Here is a 20,055-nt window from a genome sequence, read left to right as displayed (position 1 = left end):
TAATATAATCATTAATCACCAACACAGTTCCACAGGCATAACAAATGTTTACACCAAGAACTTTTTGACTTTCAAGAACTATCCTATAGAAGATGCTTGGTGAATGCATGAGAGATTATTTTACACTTGTCCAGACCTCATCGGCTCATATAAGCAAACACGCAATGTTATCTAGCTAATCCTTCTATGGTAGATTGGGGATGCCTCTAATGTTTCAAAGATGGCATCAATCAAAGGATGTTTGGGGATAACACGCAATGTTTAGCTAGATAACATGCAATGTTATCTAGCTAATCCTTCTATGGTAGATTGGGGATGCCTCTAATGTTTGGGACCAACAAAGATGGCATCAATCAAAGGATGTCATTATTATGTATTTTTCATTGATAACCACACCAAGAAAGTTTGGCTGTGTTTCATGAAAGAGAAAAGTGAATTTCTTTCTTACTTTAAAACTTCAAAAAGCTACTATAGATAAAGAATAAGGCATGCATATAAAACTTTAAAACTTCAAAAAGCTACTATAGATAAAGAATAAGGCATATAAAATTCCTAAGGTTAGATGGTGAGAGAGAATATTTCTCCAATAAATTCAATAACTATATGGGAGAGCATAGGATAAAGAGGTAGTTTACATATAGGTACACCCCATATTAAAATGGGGTTACAAAAAGGAAAAACAAGCATACTGCAGAAGTTATCCATGCATTGATGAATACGAAAGGGATGCCTCATTACTTTTGGGATGGTGAGGGAGAATATTTCTCCAATGAACTTCAAAGCTATCGTAGAGAAAGGAAAAGGCATGCATATAAAATTCCTAAGGTCAGATGGTGAGGGAGAATATTTCTCTAATGAATTCAATAACTATTTGAAAAAGCATTGGATAAAGACGCAGTTTATATACAAGTACATCCCACAACAAAATGGGGTTGTAGAAAGGAAAACAAGCATACTACAGAAGTTATTCATGCATTCATGAATGAGAAAGAGAGTTATTCATGCATTGATGAATGAGAAAGGGATGCCTCATTCCTTTTAGGATGAAGCAATTTATATCATGTAGGATGCCCAGTTCATAGCATTATACTTAAACAAAAGTTTACTATTAGAAAATGATATTTGGCACACTTGAAAGTGTTTAGCTGTATTGCTTATGTACCTATACCAAATGAGGTGAGAAGTAAGTTGGATATCAAGGTAAAAAAATGTACATTCTTGAGTTATTCCCTAAGAACTTAAAAAGGTTATAGATGCTATAAGCCCATTATACATGAGCTATAAGTAATCAAGGATGTTGTATTTGATGAGATGAGTAGTTGGTATACACTAGAGTGAAGGATTCTATAGAGGCTGAAGTAAAGAATTTAATGGATGCCTTAAATATTGAGTAGCAAGTCATAGCCACTTAGTGAACAAGGAGAGTCCTCTAGAAAAATAGTTCTATTGTGAGACCTTGGTTAGGCAGGTTGAGGCAAAATGTTAGGCATTTTGATGTTTCATATGGTAGCACTATAGGTGCTAAAAATTAAGCAAGTTCACATGTATCATGTAAGGGAAAAGAAAACATGATTTAACCTTTTATAATTCGTGATGTTTCAGTAGGTCACTCCTTTGTTGATGGAGATAGTGGCTCAAAGCAGAGCTTTGATAAGGAGTTTGGGATCCAAGCTATTGTTACTCCTAGTGTACAAAGAGCCAAAGCAGTTTTGAGAACACTTGGCAATGATCCAGACGTACATAAGTCTACTACATTAAGATATCCAATGGATAGGTTGAGATATGATGGGTATACATGAAACACACCTAAATGAGTAGCAAGTCATAGGCACTTAGCGAACAAGGAGAGTCCTCTAACAAAATAGTTCAATTGTGAGACCTTGGTTAGGTAGGTTGAGGCAAAATGTTAGGCATTCTGATGTTTCATATGGTGGCACTATAGGTGCTAAAAATTAAGCAAGTTTACATGTATCATGCAAGGGAAAAGAAAACATGAATTAACCTTTTATAATTCGTGATGTTTCAGTAGGTCACTCCTTTGTTGATGGAGATAGTAGCTCAAAGCAGAGCTTTGATAAGGAGTTTGGGATCTAGGCTATTGTTACTCCTAGTGTACAAAGAGCCAAATCAGTTTTGAGAACACTTGGCAATGATCCAGACGTACATAAGTCTACTAGAGTAAGATATCCAATGGATAGGTTGAGATATGATGGGTATACATGAAACACACCTAAATGAGATTTCACTTGGCAATGATCCAGACGTACATAAGTCTACTAGAGTAAATTAAGTGCCTGCCCTGGTAGTAAAGTCCTCAAACCAATCTCGATGGGTGTCATATGAGCAGTAGCACAGCTATCCACAATCCAATATCGAGATTGAGAAGTCACAAGTGCCAGTGTACGAGAAGCACTAGCTAACAAAAGAATACCATCATCCTTCTTGGTCTAGAACACTGCTGTAGAGGTAGAGTCCTTTCCTTCTTCATCTCGCTTCTTCTTATAACATTGGGGCTGTTTTTTACGACCCTTCTTCCCACAATAGTGACACTCCACGTCCTTGTTTTTAGAAGATTTATCTTCATCTTTGTCATTGTCCTTAGAGTTCTTGTCAGAACCCCCTTTCCCTTTCTTCTATCGATTCTTCCCTTTATCTTGAGCAGCCAAAGCTCCATCAGAACCACCAGAGGTGCCGGTCCACTCCTCAAAGCGAGATCAATCTACATAATGAAGGGGAGAACTTCCTCCTATAGTAGGTAATTGCAACAACACAAGGAGAAGAAACAAGAGACTGAAAGAAAGCATCAAACCTCTCTCGAAGCTTGAATAGCCATATCCTGTGTAGGGATATTCTTGCCACATATATGGCAAGCTCATCTCGGAGATCTTTCATCTTCATGATAAAAGCAGATAAATATGGAAAGGCACAAATCAAAAGATTTATAAGCTACTTTCCAAAATCCAACCTGGAGACTTAACCTTGTAAAGATCTGCAAGGGCCTTCCAACCTTCATGTGCCGCATCTGCTTTATGCACATGAGAGAGAACAAAATGCAGACAATATTAAACATGAGAAAGGAGAAAACACAACGAATATTGCTACCCTAGCATCAACCTATGCCTGATCGGCACCAATAGTAGAGAGGGAGGGAGGGGCAGTTGTGACTAGCTAGTCCTAGAGATCCACTCCATGCAATGTAGTAGAGAGGGCGGGAGGGGTGGCATTGGCAGTTGTGACTAGCTAGTCCTAGAGATCCACTCCACGCCACTTTGGGTGATTATTCTTCTCTGCTAGTTCATGGACATGGCACCATCCTCCAATGACGAGGTACTTCTCTGACGTTATTTACATTCCACATTCGGCATTTAACCTTTTCTCAATGAGTGCTCTTACAACCCAAGGTGCTGAGGTGATCTTCTCTCATCACAATCCTATGATGTCGAGGTACTTCTCTGACATTCTTTACATTCGACATTTGGCATTTAACATTTTCTCAATGAGTTCTCTTACAACCCAAGGTGCGGAGGTGATCTTCTCTCATCACGAGACTAGTATTCGTGTGATAAGGAGACTAGTAACATCTTGGCTTAGGGAGTCTAGGATAGTGGCTTATATAAGTTGACCGCTTTGCTCTCTCATGATTCTTCTTCAACTCTTTGGCATGCTTGGTTTGGCCATTTGAGCTATCAACTTCTTCAACGATCTTCAAAGTATGGGTTGGTTGAGGGTTTACTGACCATCAAGGCTCTAACTTCTGTATGTTCCTCTTATTTACAATGGAAGCAACATCGAGCCACCTTTCTAAAGGAGGTGACACACAGATCTTTGACATCACTTGCCCTTGTTCATGTGCATACTTATGTGGTCCAATGAATATTGTGTATTTAAGGCATTGTACATGTTTGTGATGGTGGATGACTTCTCTAGATTTACTTGGGTTTTCTTTTTGAAGACCAAGGATGAGGCTTTTTAGCACTTTTGTGATTGGAGGACTGAGGTAGAAAAAGTGACCAGTTCTTTGGTCAAGGTTATCAGGACTAACATAGGGGGTGAGTTTACATCCCAGGAGTTTTAGCAATATTGCAAGGTTCATGGCATTCAAAGATATACCCCATCACATAATGGAGTTGCAGAGAGGAAGAATTGGACTATCATGGAGATGGCCCATGCTATGCTTGAGCACTCCTCTTTACCTTGACGTTTCTGGGCTGAGGTGTCTTCTACTACTGTTTATATTTAGAACATGTCTCCTACTATAGCTCTTCTAGATAAAACTCCATATGAGGGTTTCCATGGTGAGAAGCCCTCTATTGTTCAATCGTGTGTATTTGGTTGTTCGGTGTATGTACATGTGCCTAGGAGCATTGCTCTCCAAGTTGAACTCGAAGTCTTAGCATATGACTTTTCTTGGATATAGTTATGTGTCTAAGGCATTTCGTCTTTATGATCAGCAAGCCACCAAAGTTGTTGTGAGCTGAATGTGGTGTTTGATGAGACTCCTACATCTTCAGAGGGGGGTGGTGAGCTTCTTCTTCCTCCACCTCCACCTCCTCCTTCTCCCCCTTGCTTCTGTTACACCTCTGGCTATGGATTCTCATTCAGATGATGATGATGATTTGGCTCCTCTGGCTATGGATTCTCTTTCAGATGATGATGATGATGATGATGATTTGGCTCCTCCTCTAGTGAGCTCAAGCAGACCGGTGCTTGAATGGTATTTTCAGATAGTTTGTGATTTTGGGTTAAGAGAGCTTTCTTTTTCTCCTCTACCTTGGTTCTCTCAAGCGATCTTCCAGAGTTACAAGAAAATAAATTCATGAGGGAAATGTTTTTGCTAACTATGCTCTTATGTCCCCTCTATTATTCATGGTCCTAATCACACGAGCCTTGGCATCGTGCTATATAGGTAGAGCTGGATGCTATAGAGCACAATGGCACTTGGATTTTGGTGCTTAGGCCCAAGCAGCGTAAGGTGATTTGTGTGCAGTGGATCCTCAAAACAAAGTACAAAGCTAATGGTGGCAGCTTGGGCAAGCACAAGGCAAGGCTGGTTGCCAAGGGCTATGCTCAATGCCCTGGGATTGACTTCGATGAGACCTTATCTCCGATGTGGCCTGAATGACTACCACTCGCACCATTCTTACTCTTGTTAGATGGTCCGTATTCTAGATGGATGTCAAGTCAACTTTCTTGAATGGAGAGCTTACATAGGAAGTGTATGTTGATCATCCACTAGGATTTGAGATTCTAGCAAGATAGGTCTAGGTGTATCGGCTGAAGAAAGCCTTGTATGATCTGAAGCAGGCTTCATGGGCTTCGTACCATCAGATTGATTACCTTTTTTAGACGGTTTTCCTACACCATTCTCATGAAGATTTGAACCTTTATATCCTCCTCGAGAGGGGGTTAGTTGTTATCATTGTGGTCTAAGTTGATGACCTTGTTTTTATAGGTTCTTATTTTGTGAGGATCCATTCATTCATGGGGATGCTTTAGAGAAAGACTTTGAGATGACGGATCTTGGAACTTTGCATTACTTTTTTAGCTTTGAGATTTGACAAACTCCTCAAGGTATTTTCTTTTTTGAGTAGAAGTAAACATGGGATATTCTTAACAAGTTTTGGATGACTAGGTGTAGACCAATATCTTCTATTATATGGATACTAGTGAGAAGCTTTCTCTTCTTGATGCTTCTCCAGGGATTGACTTGGGTCAGTATATCGGGTTCTCATCGGATGTTTGGTATGGTTGACCTACTCTGGATTAGACATTTGTTTCACAATCAGCTTATTGAGTTCTTTCACATAAAAGCCCCAACATTGGCGGTGTTCTCTTAGGGTGCTACTTGAGTGGTACTTTGGATTTTGGCATATTATATGGCCAAGGGTGAACTCTTCTTGGATGGAATAATTCAAATTGGGATGGAAATCCATATACACGGCATTCAACCACCACTGGTTGTGTTTCTCACTTGGGTCGGGGGCCATTTTATGGAGCAGTAAAAAGGAGCCCTAGGGAATTCACTTTCCATATAGAAAAGGGATGTCACCTGTGTGCATGAAACTCATAAAAACCCCCTATTTAAGTTTTTGTAAAAAATAAACTATACCCCTTTCTAAGCATATGAGTACCAATTATGAAATTCAACTACCCCCTATTTAAGGTTTAAAAATAAAATAGCAAATATTGATGTTATACATGTGACAAGTTGCAGCCCATGTAAGTAGCATGGATATAAGTGCTAGAAGCACAAAACCTACATGTACTCTCTAAAAATGGTTTCATGTGTGGTTAGCTTAAAAGAGTAGTAAACTAATCAAGTTTTCAAACTACACCACTAGATCACATATTGTAAACTATAAGAAGAAACAAAACCCCTTCTTTTATTATCCCTTGCTCCCTTGTCCCCCCTCCCCCCACCCCGCCCAGTGCTACCATAAATCCCCCTCACCCCCTAACTTATAAGATTAAGCCCCCCTTTTGAAAAAAAAATCCCCTCCCTTACACTCACATGATACCATAAGATATGTGAATCCCCCGAGAAAGCAGCCTATTGTGGTGCTTTCCTCCTACAGAGGCAGAGTATCGAGTAGCTTGCTATGCTGCATGTGAGGTGATTTGGTTGCGGAGATCATTGGGATAACTTGGCTTTCCTCCTACCATGTCTACTCTTCTTTGGTGTGACAATTAGAGTTGCATTGCCATCACCAAGAACCTTGTGTTTCATGCTCGCACAAAACACATTGTGATTCAGTACCACTATGTTTGTAAGCGAGTTCTTACTGGAGATTTGCATTTGGAGTATTTTCCTTCAGCAGAGAAGGCAACAGATTTGCTCACCAAGCTAGTGTCTCAGGCTTCCTTGGCTTCTCATCTGTGTCTTGGATTTTATTCAGCATTTGATGTTGAGAGGGGGTGTTAGCATATTCATCCCCATATGCTGCTCATGTATTTGCCCATATTTGTTCCATTTTATGGCCCTTGAGCTGGCCACTTGTATTTTTCCCTATATTTTTTTCATTTTTTCCTAGTATTTTCCCTAGGTGGGGTGATCATGTCCCAATCAGCTAACTCTTTATGCTACAATCGGCCAGCCCCTTTTTATCTATAAATAGGTGGGATGGCCTCTCCCCATTTCATTCATTGATCATTGAGTTGTGTGGTTCATTTGATCATTGAGTTGTGTGGTTCATTTGTTGACACACTCTCTCTCTTGTATCCTTCACTTATAAGACTCTTTAGTCTCTTGCTTGGGATTGCTTTCATTGCAGTATATTGAGCTTATTAGCTTTATATATACCTCTCTCTTGCACTCTGAGTTAAGTGCATTCTAGTGCTCCCCTTGCTTCTACTCTATGTACACTCTATCAGTTTGTAGCTCCTCACACAACAAACATCAAGCTTTGGTGTTTTTCTTTAAGCTTCCATTGAACCTCTCTGCTCTTGGTGGTGGTTCACTTCTGCCAACAGTGAAGGAGGCAATTCAACTCTATTATTTAGGCTAACAACACTTGGTTCACAGCTAACAGTGGTAGCTTATAGTAGCTGATTCTTCATACGATTCAGCCTACAGTGTAGCATTCGGGCCAAAATTGTAGCAGTGTTGAATCGTTCTACTACTATCAAATTGTTCTGCTACTATCAAATCGCTTCACTAGTGCAGTTGTCCAAACATTCTGATGGCTATCAATCACCACTTCACCAGTGTGTGTGGTAGATAGAATTGCCTATTTTTGTAATCATTTTCATATGTGATCGTTTTCGGATGCCGATTCTATGATTGTTTTTAGGTTAACAATCAGCAGATCCAACTGGTCAATCAGCCAAGTCTTGGTTTGATTAATGATTTCACTTTGTTTAATCTCTCGATTCCACTTTTCTTGGGATTCCAAAAGTCAGATTGTTCAATGATATAACTCCAACGATTCTACCTCAGCGATCCTACTTTGGCAATTTAACCTTGGCCCATTCCACTTTTTTGGATCAACCAATTCCACTTTTTACATGATTCTACTTTCTTGAATTATCCAACTCTAGTTTCATGGATCACCTGATTCTACTGCTAACTTTCAGCAGTTTTTTTATTGTTTATCTCAGCACACCCACTGTTGACTCCAGTAGGTATGGCCAACAATATGCAAATGATTTTTTCAGTATTCTTTTCAAATAGGATAAATTAGATGGGTCGAATTACTCCCTATTGAGCTTTATGGTAAAAAATATTCTAGTGGGGTCATCTCAATGTTGGTGACCCCTGCCCCCTATAGTCTAACTGCTCCTGCTACCCCTCAAAGAGATCAGGGCCAACAAATCCAGACTCAAGTCCTACAAACTAGTGCTGACCAAAGAAGATGAGATTCACATGATGCTCAAGCTATGGCATTTATTGCCTTGTCAATTAAAAGGTCTATTATTCCATACATTCTCTCTTGTAAAACATCCATGCTTGCTTGGAACACTCTAGAAACTATGTATCAAGCTAAAAATGATGTATGAGTTGCTTTTCTCAAAAGGCAACTTGATAACGATAAAATGCAAGAGAAGGGGACCATGAATGAACACTTAACCAAGTTGTAAGGCTTAAGAGAATAGCTTCTCAACATTGATGAGATCATTCTTGACAAGGATATGGTTAACATCACCTTTAACTCTTTGCCATGAATCTTATCTGGGTTTTAACAATTCCCTTCAACTTTCTTTGAGAGAGGCAATACATCCCCTCTTACTTATGAGGAGCTTGTTAACTTACTGTTAGGAGGAACATCCTATAAATAATACCTTTGAGAAATCTAGTAGTGATTTTGGCAGCCAAGGATAAGGGCAAGAAATTTCAGCGGAAGACTAATTTAAACAAAACTTCTAAGGCTAAGGGTGATTCCGAACAGTCAAAGAAGGTGACTCTCGTTGGTATTGTAAGAAGCTCAGCCATGTAATTTAAAATTTCTTTAAACTTAAAACTAAGGAAAAGAAGAAAAAGGAATCCAACAAAGGTTCCGACAAATCTGTCTCTGATAATCAAAGTTCAAAGAAAGAGGACTCTACTAATGTCGTTGTCCATGAAGACTTCTCACTATAATGGCTATTTGTAGTTATAATCGTGAATAGGATGATAAAATGTGGCATAAGCCTTGCTTAGAGTGGAAACATCTGCAAGTAGAGAGAGGGATAAATGTGTACAAGAAAAACTCTTGCTTATCAAGTTGCTCAAAGTACAACTAAGGCACCCTCACTTATGAAAGATGAGGCCTTATGTGCCTTTATATAGGCACCTTGCAAACGTGGAGGATAAGTCTCCCCTTTTGGCCAGGTTCACACACTCACACATCTCTCTTATAGCACCTATTTACATGTGACATTCTCAACACCCACCCTCAATGCTAGCCATGGAAGGACATCATGGACTGTGGGTGGCATTGGACTAAACATGATCCTCCCCTTAGTAATTGTAGGAAAATGCATTTATACATAGGCTTACAAGGATGCTTCATGACTATGTGAGTTTCGAGATTTTATAGCAGTGACCCACAATGCTCGGGAGTAGAAACAAAGTTACCCTCTGAGACTTTAATAAATGAAGGTGTAGGATACTTAGATGTGATGTGCCCTGATTGCTTGCACTTATTACACTTAATTTTGTTGGGATACTTAACCCATCAATTACTAGCAAGATGGCCAGTCTTATTGCAATATGTGCATTTGTCTTTGACCACCTGGTGTGCAAGGGCTTGATTGGTTGATGATGCTGAGGTAGTTGTCGTTGAAGATGAACTTCCCCCTGTTGGCTTCTTGGATTCATTGAGGCAAGATTGGATTACTCCTTCCAGGGTGGGATTAGGAATGTTCTTAAGAGTGGTGACTAAGGTTGGGTACACCTCCTTGACTGCCTTGAGCAAGATAGGGCCATGGGACCCTTGAGGTGAGAGATTAAGGCTCCAATGTCTTCACCTTCTTTGAACTCTAGGTTGAAAAACTCGATCTTTAAGGAGATCTTGGAGTTCTTCCCTCAAGCTCCATACATCTTTTCAAGCTCATACCACTTTTGTTTTGCTTTGGGATTTCATCAATATGATGGATGAGTGTCTCATCTAGTTGCAACACGATGATGGCTTGTGCACACTCATCATCCTCAATGTCTTCGGGTTTGGTATGGTCTATCACCTTAGTGCCGGAGATATAAGGTCAAAACCCTTTTGACATCATCTTGTACTTGACCAATACCTGCCAAGTATGGAAGCCCTCACTAGAGAACTTCTTGATTTGTGCTTGTGCATTTTCCTTTGCCATGGAGAAGGTCTTACCGATTACTTTCGCAATGGCAGTGTCTAGTCTCCTTACAATGTTAGCTTATGGAGAAGCACTAGTCTCAATGATGATTAAAAATGGTGGGATGAATGATTAAAGCACACTGGTTTCTGATGAAAAACCAGCAAGACTCCTTCTTCTTGGCTTATGGATTGATTCCAATGGCTTACAATGGTGCCATTTCCCGTGTAGAGGCTTGCCCCAAGAGAGATAGTGTCAAAAGACACTATCTTGAATAATAATGACCAGCTTTCATGTTTAAGAACACACTTAGTGCTTACAAGCACCCTCAGGAGCTTAAATGCAAGCTTGATGTAGAGGTAGTCATGAAGTCTTGAGTGAATGGACTCTTATGATGAAGCCCACCTTCCATTCTTAAGCTCCAGACTTGAAAAAAAGATTTTTTCTTGAAGAACTTCAAGTGATTAACTTCACTTAATAAGGGTTAGTGTTTAAAAACACTTAGACCAAACCAAATAGCTTAAAAGCTCTTTGGTTATGGTGGACTGTTGTACCCCCTCTCAGTAAAATAGCTCCCGCGGCCTGTAGAGGGGGAAAAATATGGCGAACCCTCTTAGAGGTTCTTCAATGATGCCCCTACACCCCTTAAGAGGAATGAGAGAGAACCAGCCCCGATGTTTTGCCATGCAGCCAAAATTTCACCCTAATTTGGGGTAATGACTATGCCGTGCCTGGGAGTGACGAAGACCCTCAATTGACGTGGCTAGAGGGGCCGCGCTGAGGTGAGGAAGAATTTCCTTAAAGACACCACAAGCTTATTCTTCCTTGTTTGGCTGCTGGAAGCCCTCCACAGAAGGTAGGCCTAAGCTGCAGCTTGTGTGGATAGGATTTAGTGATATCTTATCCACTAATCTCTCCCTAATGACCCACTAATGAAACTTGGTGCTCATTGAGTTGTGCAAGAGGAAGCTTAATGAGAGGATCTACATGATCTGATACCATGATAAAATGTGGAATAAGCCTTTCTTAGAGTGGAAACGTATGCAAGGAGAGAGAGACATAAACATGTACAAGAAAAACTCTTGCTTATTAAGTTGCTCAAAGTACAACTAAGGCACCCTCTCTTATGAAAGATGAGGCCTTATGTACCTTTATATAGGCACCCTGCTGACGTGGAGGATAAGTCTCCCCTTTTGGCGAGGTTCACACACTCACACACCTCTTATAGCACATATTTACATGTGACATTCTCAACATAGGATGCATGTCTCAGTGCAATTGTCTTTAATAGCTAGTTTCTTGATAATGGTGCTTCTAAGCACGTAACGTCTTACTGTTATGGAGACCGCATAAGGTGGTCACACTGTTACCTGTGCAAATAATGCCTCTTACTTTGTCAAGAGGTATTGGTGAGATAGTTCTCACTACTGTTAGTGTGGTGGTGAGGATATTTGTCTTCAAAATGTAATTTTTGATCTAAGAATTCAAAAGAATCTGCTTTCTATGTCCTCTCTAGCAAAGGGGAGTCTTAATGTTGAAATTACAGATGATAAATGCATTGTGACAGAGAACAGGATAAACAAATTGTACTTACTAAAAGCCTTTAACCAGCGGTGGTTGTATAAATTGGACATGTATGATAAGTGTGATGTTGCTTGTCTGGTAGACTCTTCTAATTCAATGAAAGATGCTTAGTTGTGGCATGCTAGGTTTGGGCATACTTCTACTAGTAGTTTGATGCTTTTGCAAAAAACACGAGATGTTAGAGGATCTTCCTCAACTTGATCCACAACCAGGATATGTTTATGAAGGATAAATCCTTGGTAAACTTTCTCACCAACCTTTCCTAAAGAATGCAGCAAATAGAGCTGATCACTAAGAAGCAACCTACTTTGGCGACATCATCCTGTGAAGCTAAATACAAACTAGTTGAATGTGTATGGTTGACAAGATTGATGGAGGATATTTGTGTCCCTTTAGACACTTCTACTCCTATTCTCACTAACACTCAGAGCACAAATAACATTTGCATGCCAATACCAAGCACATTGAAGTGCATTATCACTATGTCAGAGAGAAGCTGCATATAGGAGACATCAATCTAATCTATTGTAGGCCATATGATAATGTGGCAGATATTTTTACTAAAGCTTTATCACGTGAAAAATTTGAGGCCTTCTGCAAAGCTTTGGGCCTCTGCTCTTTCAAAGACTGATCTTCAATCTCTGTAAACCTCACATTTGTACTACATGGAGGTTTGTTAGATATATGGTAATACTACAGTGTGAGGACATGTACTTATACCATGGGTACTTTTGTCCCACTGGGTTTTTCCCCATAGCCAATCCAGATGTGAAGGGTCACCTTAAGGTTAGCTAATGTATAAACAACCTCATTCACAGTTTAGGGCTGCTGCTCATTTGTACTTGTAGAGAGCTTCATCTCCCTCCTTTGAGCTTGCCAATCTCTCTCACACTCTACACCCATGTGTTCTTGTCTTTGAGCATTGTGTGTGTGAGAGTCTAGCTCCATTCTATGTGAGGTAACAAATCCCAAGGCAGAGCTCCATAACTGGAACTTCCCACACAAATGAGCCATAATCCCAATTATATAGCCACTTGACCAGTTCATATTGCTATAAGAACTATCCGATCAACCTCTTACACTAGCCACATTATGTTCACACAACACAGGACATAACATTCTCCCTCTCTTAATGAGGGGAAGATTAGGAGACAAAGTCTGGATATTGGCATCAAAGTGAAGCAATGTTCTCCCAAGTATTATCTTCATCAGTATGATCCCTCCATCTAATCATTAGGAATAATATGATTCCTAAGGGTACAATTCCTACAATCCACATTGGTTTCACTAGCTCGCGCGACAAGAACATAGACAAATAGATCCTCAAGTCGCATAAGCTCCTAGCTAAAAACAACACCTAGCACCTCTTTCAGTCTACTAACATGAAAGACAAGATGCACATGTACTCCATCCAAAAGACGTACTACCTATAAGAAACCTCATTAATTCTTTTCATGATTGAAAAGGTACAACAAACCTTGAAAACAATTGATTGATTTTTCTAGTCCTCATTAACTGAGAGTTTTGGAATTATCAAGTAAAATCCATTGACCTTCTTCCCAAGACTTTAGTTGATCACTTTTGGTTAGCATAAAACTACACTCTATCCCATTCACTCTTGATGCTCTCTCTTGTAAACTGCAGCATGTCTTGTTGTTATTTCAAGAAATCAACTGTAGCACCAACTTGGACTTTCTCTAAGCCAATCATCCACAAGGCTCTAGGTTGAAAGTCATACATGAGCATAAAAGGGCTTATCTTAGTAGAATAATGCTTAGCACTATTGTAAGCAAACTCTACTAACGGAAGATAATCTTCCCAATTAGATTATTGTAAGCAAACTCTACTAATGGAAGATAATCTTTCCAATCAGACTATCTTATAGAGACATATGCATGCAACATGTCTTCCATAGTCTAATTTACATGTTCTTTCTACCCATTAGACTCGGGATGGTGAGATGTACTCATACTTAGCTTAGTATCCAATTCCAATTTCTTGTACTTCACGCCAAAAATGTCCAATGAACTTTGGATCTCAATCATCGATAATATCAATTGGTAAGCCATAAAGGCTAAACAAGTTCTCAATAAATAAATGAGAAATCTATATAGCTAAGACTTTCTTTTTTGTATTATGGATGACCTAGCAAATTTAGTGAGTTAGACAATGATCACCCAAATGGAATTATTTCTCCTCAAAGACCATGGTAATCTAACTACAAAGTCCATAGAAATTATGTGCCATTTATTTTCAGGTATTTCCAATGGCATCAGTAAGCCACCACGTATTAAGTACTCAACTTTATTAACTTGGCATTGCTGGAAATTTTAAACTTATTGTTTGACATCAACCTTCAACTTTGACCCCAAAAAAATTCTCTTCTTACCAAATGCTCAGTGCTCGAGCACACCTGGATGACCAACAAATGGCGTCATGACACTCAAACATGATGAGACTCCTTGCACCATCAACAACATCAAGTACACAGACCTTTTCTCTATAAGACTCCTCCCCCAGCCCCTCAAGATATCCAATCTCTCCCCTTATAATCATTCCCCTTGTCAGAATATTAACAGATCTTGTTTCTACCTATCTTGGCTTAGAGAGAGAAAATATTCTAGAGAGAGATTATTCAATTTTTGGATGCAAAAATATCTCTTCTTATTAAAATAAATTCCCCCAAAACAAAAGTTCAAAAAGAATTTCAGAAGGTGCATTAGAAATAAATTATAATCTGTTCAAAAGGCCTTAGCCTAAGGGTCCAGATTTTCTGAAAATTTTAGATTAAGGTTATGAGGGGCCAATTAGATTAATCCAAATGTAGGAAGGAGATAAATTGAAGAAATAAAGAAAATCCCCCCGAAAATGAGCATAAGATAAAGAGTTGACTAAGGACAAGGTTATTAGTTAAAAAAGAATATCTGAATAGTCAAGATCGGATTACCCTCTTGCTTGAGTGAATCGTCGTTGTCATATTCAACCATGTTGACATGAGTGATAGGTGTAGAGTTTTTTTTCTTTTCTGGACAATCTAGTGCAATGTGCCTCTCCTTGATGATACAATTCTTTGGCTTGCCATTCGAGGTTTTGTTGTTATTGCCTTTCCAAACAACACCTTTAGCCACATTTATTTTACCCTTGTATATCATAGATTTATCAAAATTTCTCAAAGGAAACGAAGGTTTAGAATACTTTGCATAAGAATTATCCCACATTCTAGTATCTCTAGAAGTAGAAGTTTTTCATTCAGAATTGAGAGCAAGATCCATACTAGAACTGAGATAATGAGGATGAAACATATTAACATCTACCTTAATGGTGGTTGATTTGAGACCGGCAATAAATTTCCTTCTTTGCTCTCTTTCTTTGACCTTATCAATCACTTGAACCTACAATAAAATATCCTAAAATTTATCGATGTGACCTTGAACATTCTCTTTCTCTACTTGGTGTAAAGTATCCCATCATTGACAAGCTTTAGCCTTGTATTGTGAAGGAATAAAATGTTTCTTCAAAAGTTTTTGGAATTCTTTACATGTACTAGGTTGATGCTTACCCTGCTTAATCACATTCCACCATAAGCAGCACTTTCAATCAAATGATTGCAAGCACATTTAATCTTGTCTTTTTTCGAGATTTTTTCGCCTGAAAAATAATCATCTAACTGACTGAGCCATGTAATAAGCACACATGCATCTTTCTTCCCATCATACTGAATGCCTTCTGGCTGATCCGTAAGTCTTTTCAAAAACTTTGGGCATACAACAATGTAGCCTTAATATAGTGCACCTAACATGATTATGTTCCTCTTCATCAGAATCAAAAAAATCATGTTTGTTCTTAGAACGCTTCATATGACACTCTAACTCATGCCTATAATCAAGCAAATTTTTTATTTTCTCTTGAAATGCAGTAATTTTCTCTTGCATTATGGATTAGGCAGGTAAATTGGCCATTTTGTGCAAACAAATGAATAAATAAATAAAGTGTAATAAATAATTTGCACATACTTAAATAAAGTACATAAATTAACTTAGCTCAATACTCCCAAGATGACTTGAATTTATATTGAAGCTGAACAAAAACTTTTTATCGAAGGTCAAACTTGAGTCTTGCTTCACACAATAATTTTGATGAAGGCTGTGGTGGTAGATAAGATTGCATCCAATATGTGTGTCATGTAAGAGCTAAGTTTTTTCATGTGTTAATTTTTAAAGCTTGGTTTATGTTGAATTTATTGCAATAACTTAAGTTTAATAGTTGAATAACAATTTTGCTTCAAAAATTATTTTTGCAAATTCCTAGATAGGGATCCTTGTGTCAATGGTATCAGAGCGCAAGTTATGTCAATTTGTGGAAGAGATTGAAAAGGATTGAAAAATTAAAGGCTGAAGTCAAAGGTTGAAGGCTAGAGGTATTTGTGACCATTGGGCAAAAACCAAAAAGGGCAATAACCAAAGGACAAAGGAAGGTGGAAAATCACTTTTGTGTACATGAACCCACTTCAAAAGAAAAAACCACTTTTCAATCCCTTAACGCTCTTTTTAATTGGGCACCATCGATGTATTTAGCAAGCAAAGGAGGCTTCAAAATCGTTGAATCTCATCAAATCAAGCAATTTCATTTTCTCCACTTCATCAAGGACTCTAAGCAACTTCCAATAAGCTATTCTTCTTCGAGTATGCACTAATTTTCATCTTACAAGGTTATGATTAATTAGGATTAAGCCTTCATAATCTTAAAAGTCCAAAAAAGGTTCAAAATCTCAATTTTTGGAGTTTTCGATGGTTGAATGGGTTGTAAATTTTTGGTGGGTACTCAAAAGTTCAACCGAAATTTTCAAAATTTTTGATGATTTTTAGTAATTTTTTGAGGCCCGAAACTCAAATTTTATCCTATTTTGGGCATAAAAAGGCGTGAAAATTAACACATGAAAAGACTTAGTCCTTGCACGACACAAATATTGGGTGCAATCTTTCCCCCTCATATGTGTGGGCCTATTCCCCACATATTTAAGCATTCAGTACCAAAAAAATAGGCCATAGCCTCCAAAAATACAAAAGTTGTGCTTTTTCTTGCACAACACTCTCTCTTTACCCAAAATAGAGAGCTCTTAGATCTTAAATTACTTGGGGATAGGGAAAAGCTTTTAAGCTTTACAAAATAAATATTTGTAAGTATATGCTTCAAGTCTAAGCTTGTAGAAATAAATAAATAGATGTGCACAAGCTAGCACATGGAGATACACTAGAGCGTATGAAACTAGATTGTAGCAATTCATTGAGTCAATGGTCTAAGTCTATCTCCATGGCCTTGCTCAAGCGATATGGAAACTTACTCGGGGGTTCAGAACCTGGGAGGAGCTCAATTTTATGGTCCTCCAGTCTAGATAGGGGAAGTTTAGGAGGTATGTTGTCCCAAGGAAAGATCTTTTGGAGCCGGTCAAGGCCCGGCACTTCTTTGAAGCACTTGTCATTGTCTAGGTGGTCTAAACATAGATCACCCCGCATCTCTCGTTTAGCCTAGATACGACTAATAAGTGGAATGCCCTCCTGGACATCGCAGTAGCGAGGACAAGCTCTAGCAAGGGGTTCCCTGTGCGGGCAGATGAATCATTGGCTTGGGAAGCTGGAGTACTCAACTCTCTACAAAATAAGATCTCCCTAGAGGCAAGGAAGCGATATGGAATGAGGAATTGACTCCAGATTCAGATGAGATTTCAGTGATATTGAGATCAGCAGGGTTTTCGGATAGATTTATTCTCCAAAGAAGATTCAGTTTGTAATGCTGAAATAGATTGCTAGCTACCTTAAGAATCTTTCGGAGGACTTGCAATTACATATTTTGGTTCGGGCATTTGTTCGTATAGTCTTACCAGGGATGGGGCCATTTTCATTGCCCAACCAATTGTTTGTCAATGACTGAAGAGTATGAACTTTCGAGTTATGATCGTTTCATGAATTGAATTATGATCAAATGGCTTCGACAAGCTAAGGAGTGATGGATTGTAAGAGGTGTATAGGGTATATTGCTTTAAAAAAAATGGCTCAAAAGAAAATTGTATACCTCGATTTAAAGATGGTCTGTATCTCTATATGGCTACCATCCTTAAAAAAGATAACAATCATTACTAAGTAAACGTAAAAGATTTTCCTTTGAGCTAACATTATTTCTAACTCATTCAAAAAAAATTACAATTCTTCTATATAAGAATAGAATATACATTTTACATAACATTAGGAGATTGCTCTCCTAGCATGTCCATGTCGACATACATGGTCGGAGTGTGGAAAAGCATGACATGCCTTTGGCTATGATTTCACCTATAAAAGGTTGGTATCATAATTGTTAACCTTATTATTGAGCACTTAATAAGATAACGTGGGCGAGGGAAAGTGAAGCTGTGAATGCTGAAGTCCTAGGCAACTATCCAAATCACAATATGTTTAAAAATAAAACCCAATGCAAACTCATTTTGTTAGGGTTGAGTCCATGTGGGGAGTCTAGAGAGCCTTCAAAGATATAGCTATGCAAATAGTTTTGGATTAACTCATGTTCTCCTCTCTTCTTCTTGTACACCCTTAAGCTTGCGAGTTATAACTCTAATCCATAAGCTTGAGAGTGTGTTAGAGTTGCACTCTAACACACTCATCAACTCTTTAACCATATCATTATTTCCATGCTCACATCGTGGAACAAGGTGAACTTCACATGTAAAGGAGGGTCATTCCTCTTGGAGCTTCAAGTAGAGCTCTCATCTAAGAGCCTAACATTATGGCCTCATGGAGAGCTTAAGCTCTCATAGCAATTATTTTAAAGAAATTTTGATAAAAGTTAAGTTAGATATCAACAATTTGTAATATACATATCGCTATCAAAGGTCCTATAGCAAACACCATTGCACATAGTTTACTTATCAAATGTAATAAATCTTGATAATCCACAAAGAATATAAACCTGTTAGCCACCAAAAGATAATTTCTTAAAAAGAGATGCCATGATCAACGCTCTTTGTGTGGTGGTACAATTGATCTTAGTATTAATCAATTATTGACTATCAAAGCTGATAGGAAAATCCATATTGTGTTTTGCAACTTGTGCTAGCACACAAGCAATTTGCAAAGCTCGAGGCATCTACGTCGACATGAAAGTAGTACAAGTTCAATAAAGGCATATATGAGTTCTTTACAGTCCCTATTAACTCTTTCAAATGTCAATCCAATTAAATTATCAAGTTGAATCATTGTGATTGATGATATCAACAATCACGGGCATGATTTCTTACCAATCAACAACCGCCGCCGTGAGCCATGAACTGTGAACCGTGATCATGGTTCTAATTCGCACATTTTTTGTTTCGTGGATTTGGATCTTTTTCGATAATCATCGCTACCTTGTCTTCTTGTGTTGCACATAATTTCACACACACACACACACACACACACAGACACACACAGAGAGAGAGAGAGAGAGAGAGAGCACTGTCTAGGGTCCTCCATAGCCTTACATTTAGAACATGTTAAAAAAGCACCTTCCATTCTATTAATCGAGTCTTTTAAACAAAGCATTAAACTCAAATACCCATTTCTTTCCACTAAAGTGGATGGACAAAAAGAGCACTTTTTGAGTAATGTCTTGGGCACTTGGATTCTCTAAATCTCCACCAACATGGATAAAAGGCATGTGGCAATATGGCTTATGCTTTTCCATATTTTGGCTCCAATTTTGGCCTACTGCCTAGAAAGGAAACCCTTACAGAAAACAGACAAACCCAAAAAAACATCATTCCTTCCACATTTATTCCTTTCATACATGGCAAAGTCAAGTTCTCTGCCCTCCAGACATGCTAATGCCACCAGCCTCCTCATGCTCTCAAACATGTGCTGGCAAACATGAACTGAATCTACACCGAAAGTATAGTCATCTTAGTGCAAGCATCAAGGGGTGGTGTGTGAATTGTGACGCCAATTTTCCCCAAAAAAAATTCACACAATAGGCCAAATGCATGAAATGCCTCAAAGACCACTACCCTCCCCTTAAAAGGATTTAAGGGACGCATACCTATTGCTGAGACTGCTGGGTGGGGATGCGTCCTCAATCATGCATCTCTCCTTGTTACTACTATCCTTATGCTCATGTTTTGACACAGTTACTCAGATAACTACCACCTTTAATCAGTAGTTATCTAACTCTATCCTCTATGCT

Source organism: Cibotium barometz, chromosome 40, assembly GCF_041138505.1.
Source record: "Cibotium barometz isolate CiBa-2024 chromosome 40, ASM4113850v1, whole genome shotgun sequence".
NCBI classification, from domain to species: domain Eukaryota; kingdom Viridiplantae; phylum Streptophyta; class Polypodiopsida; order Cyatheales; family Cibotiaceae; genus Cibotium; species Cibotium barometz.
The sequence above is the reverse complement of the archived record's forward strand: the minus strand, read 5'-3'. Positions refer to the sequence as shown.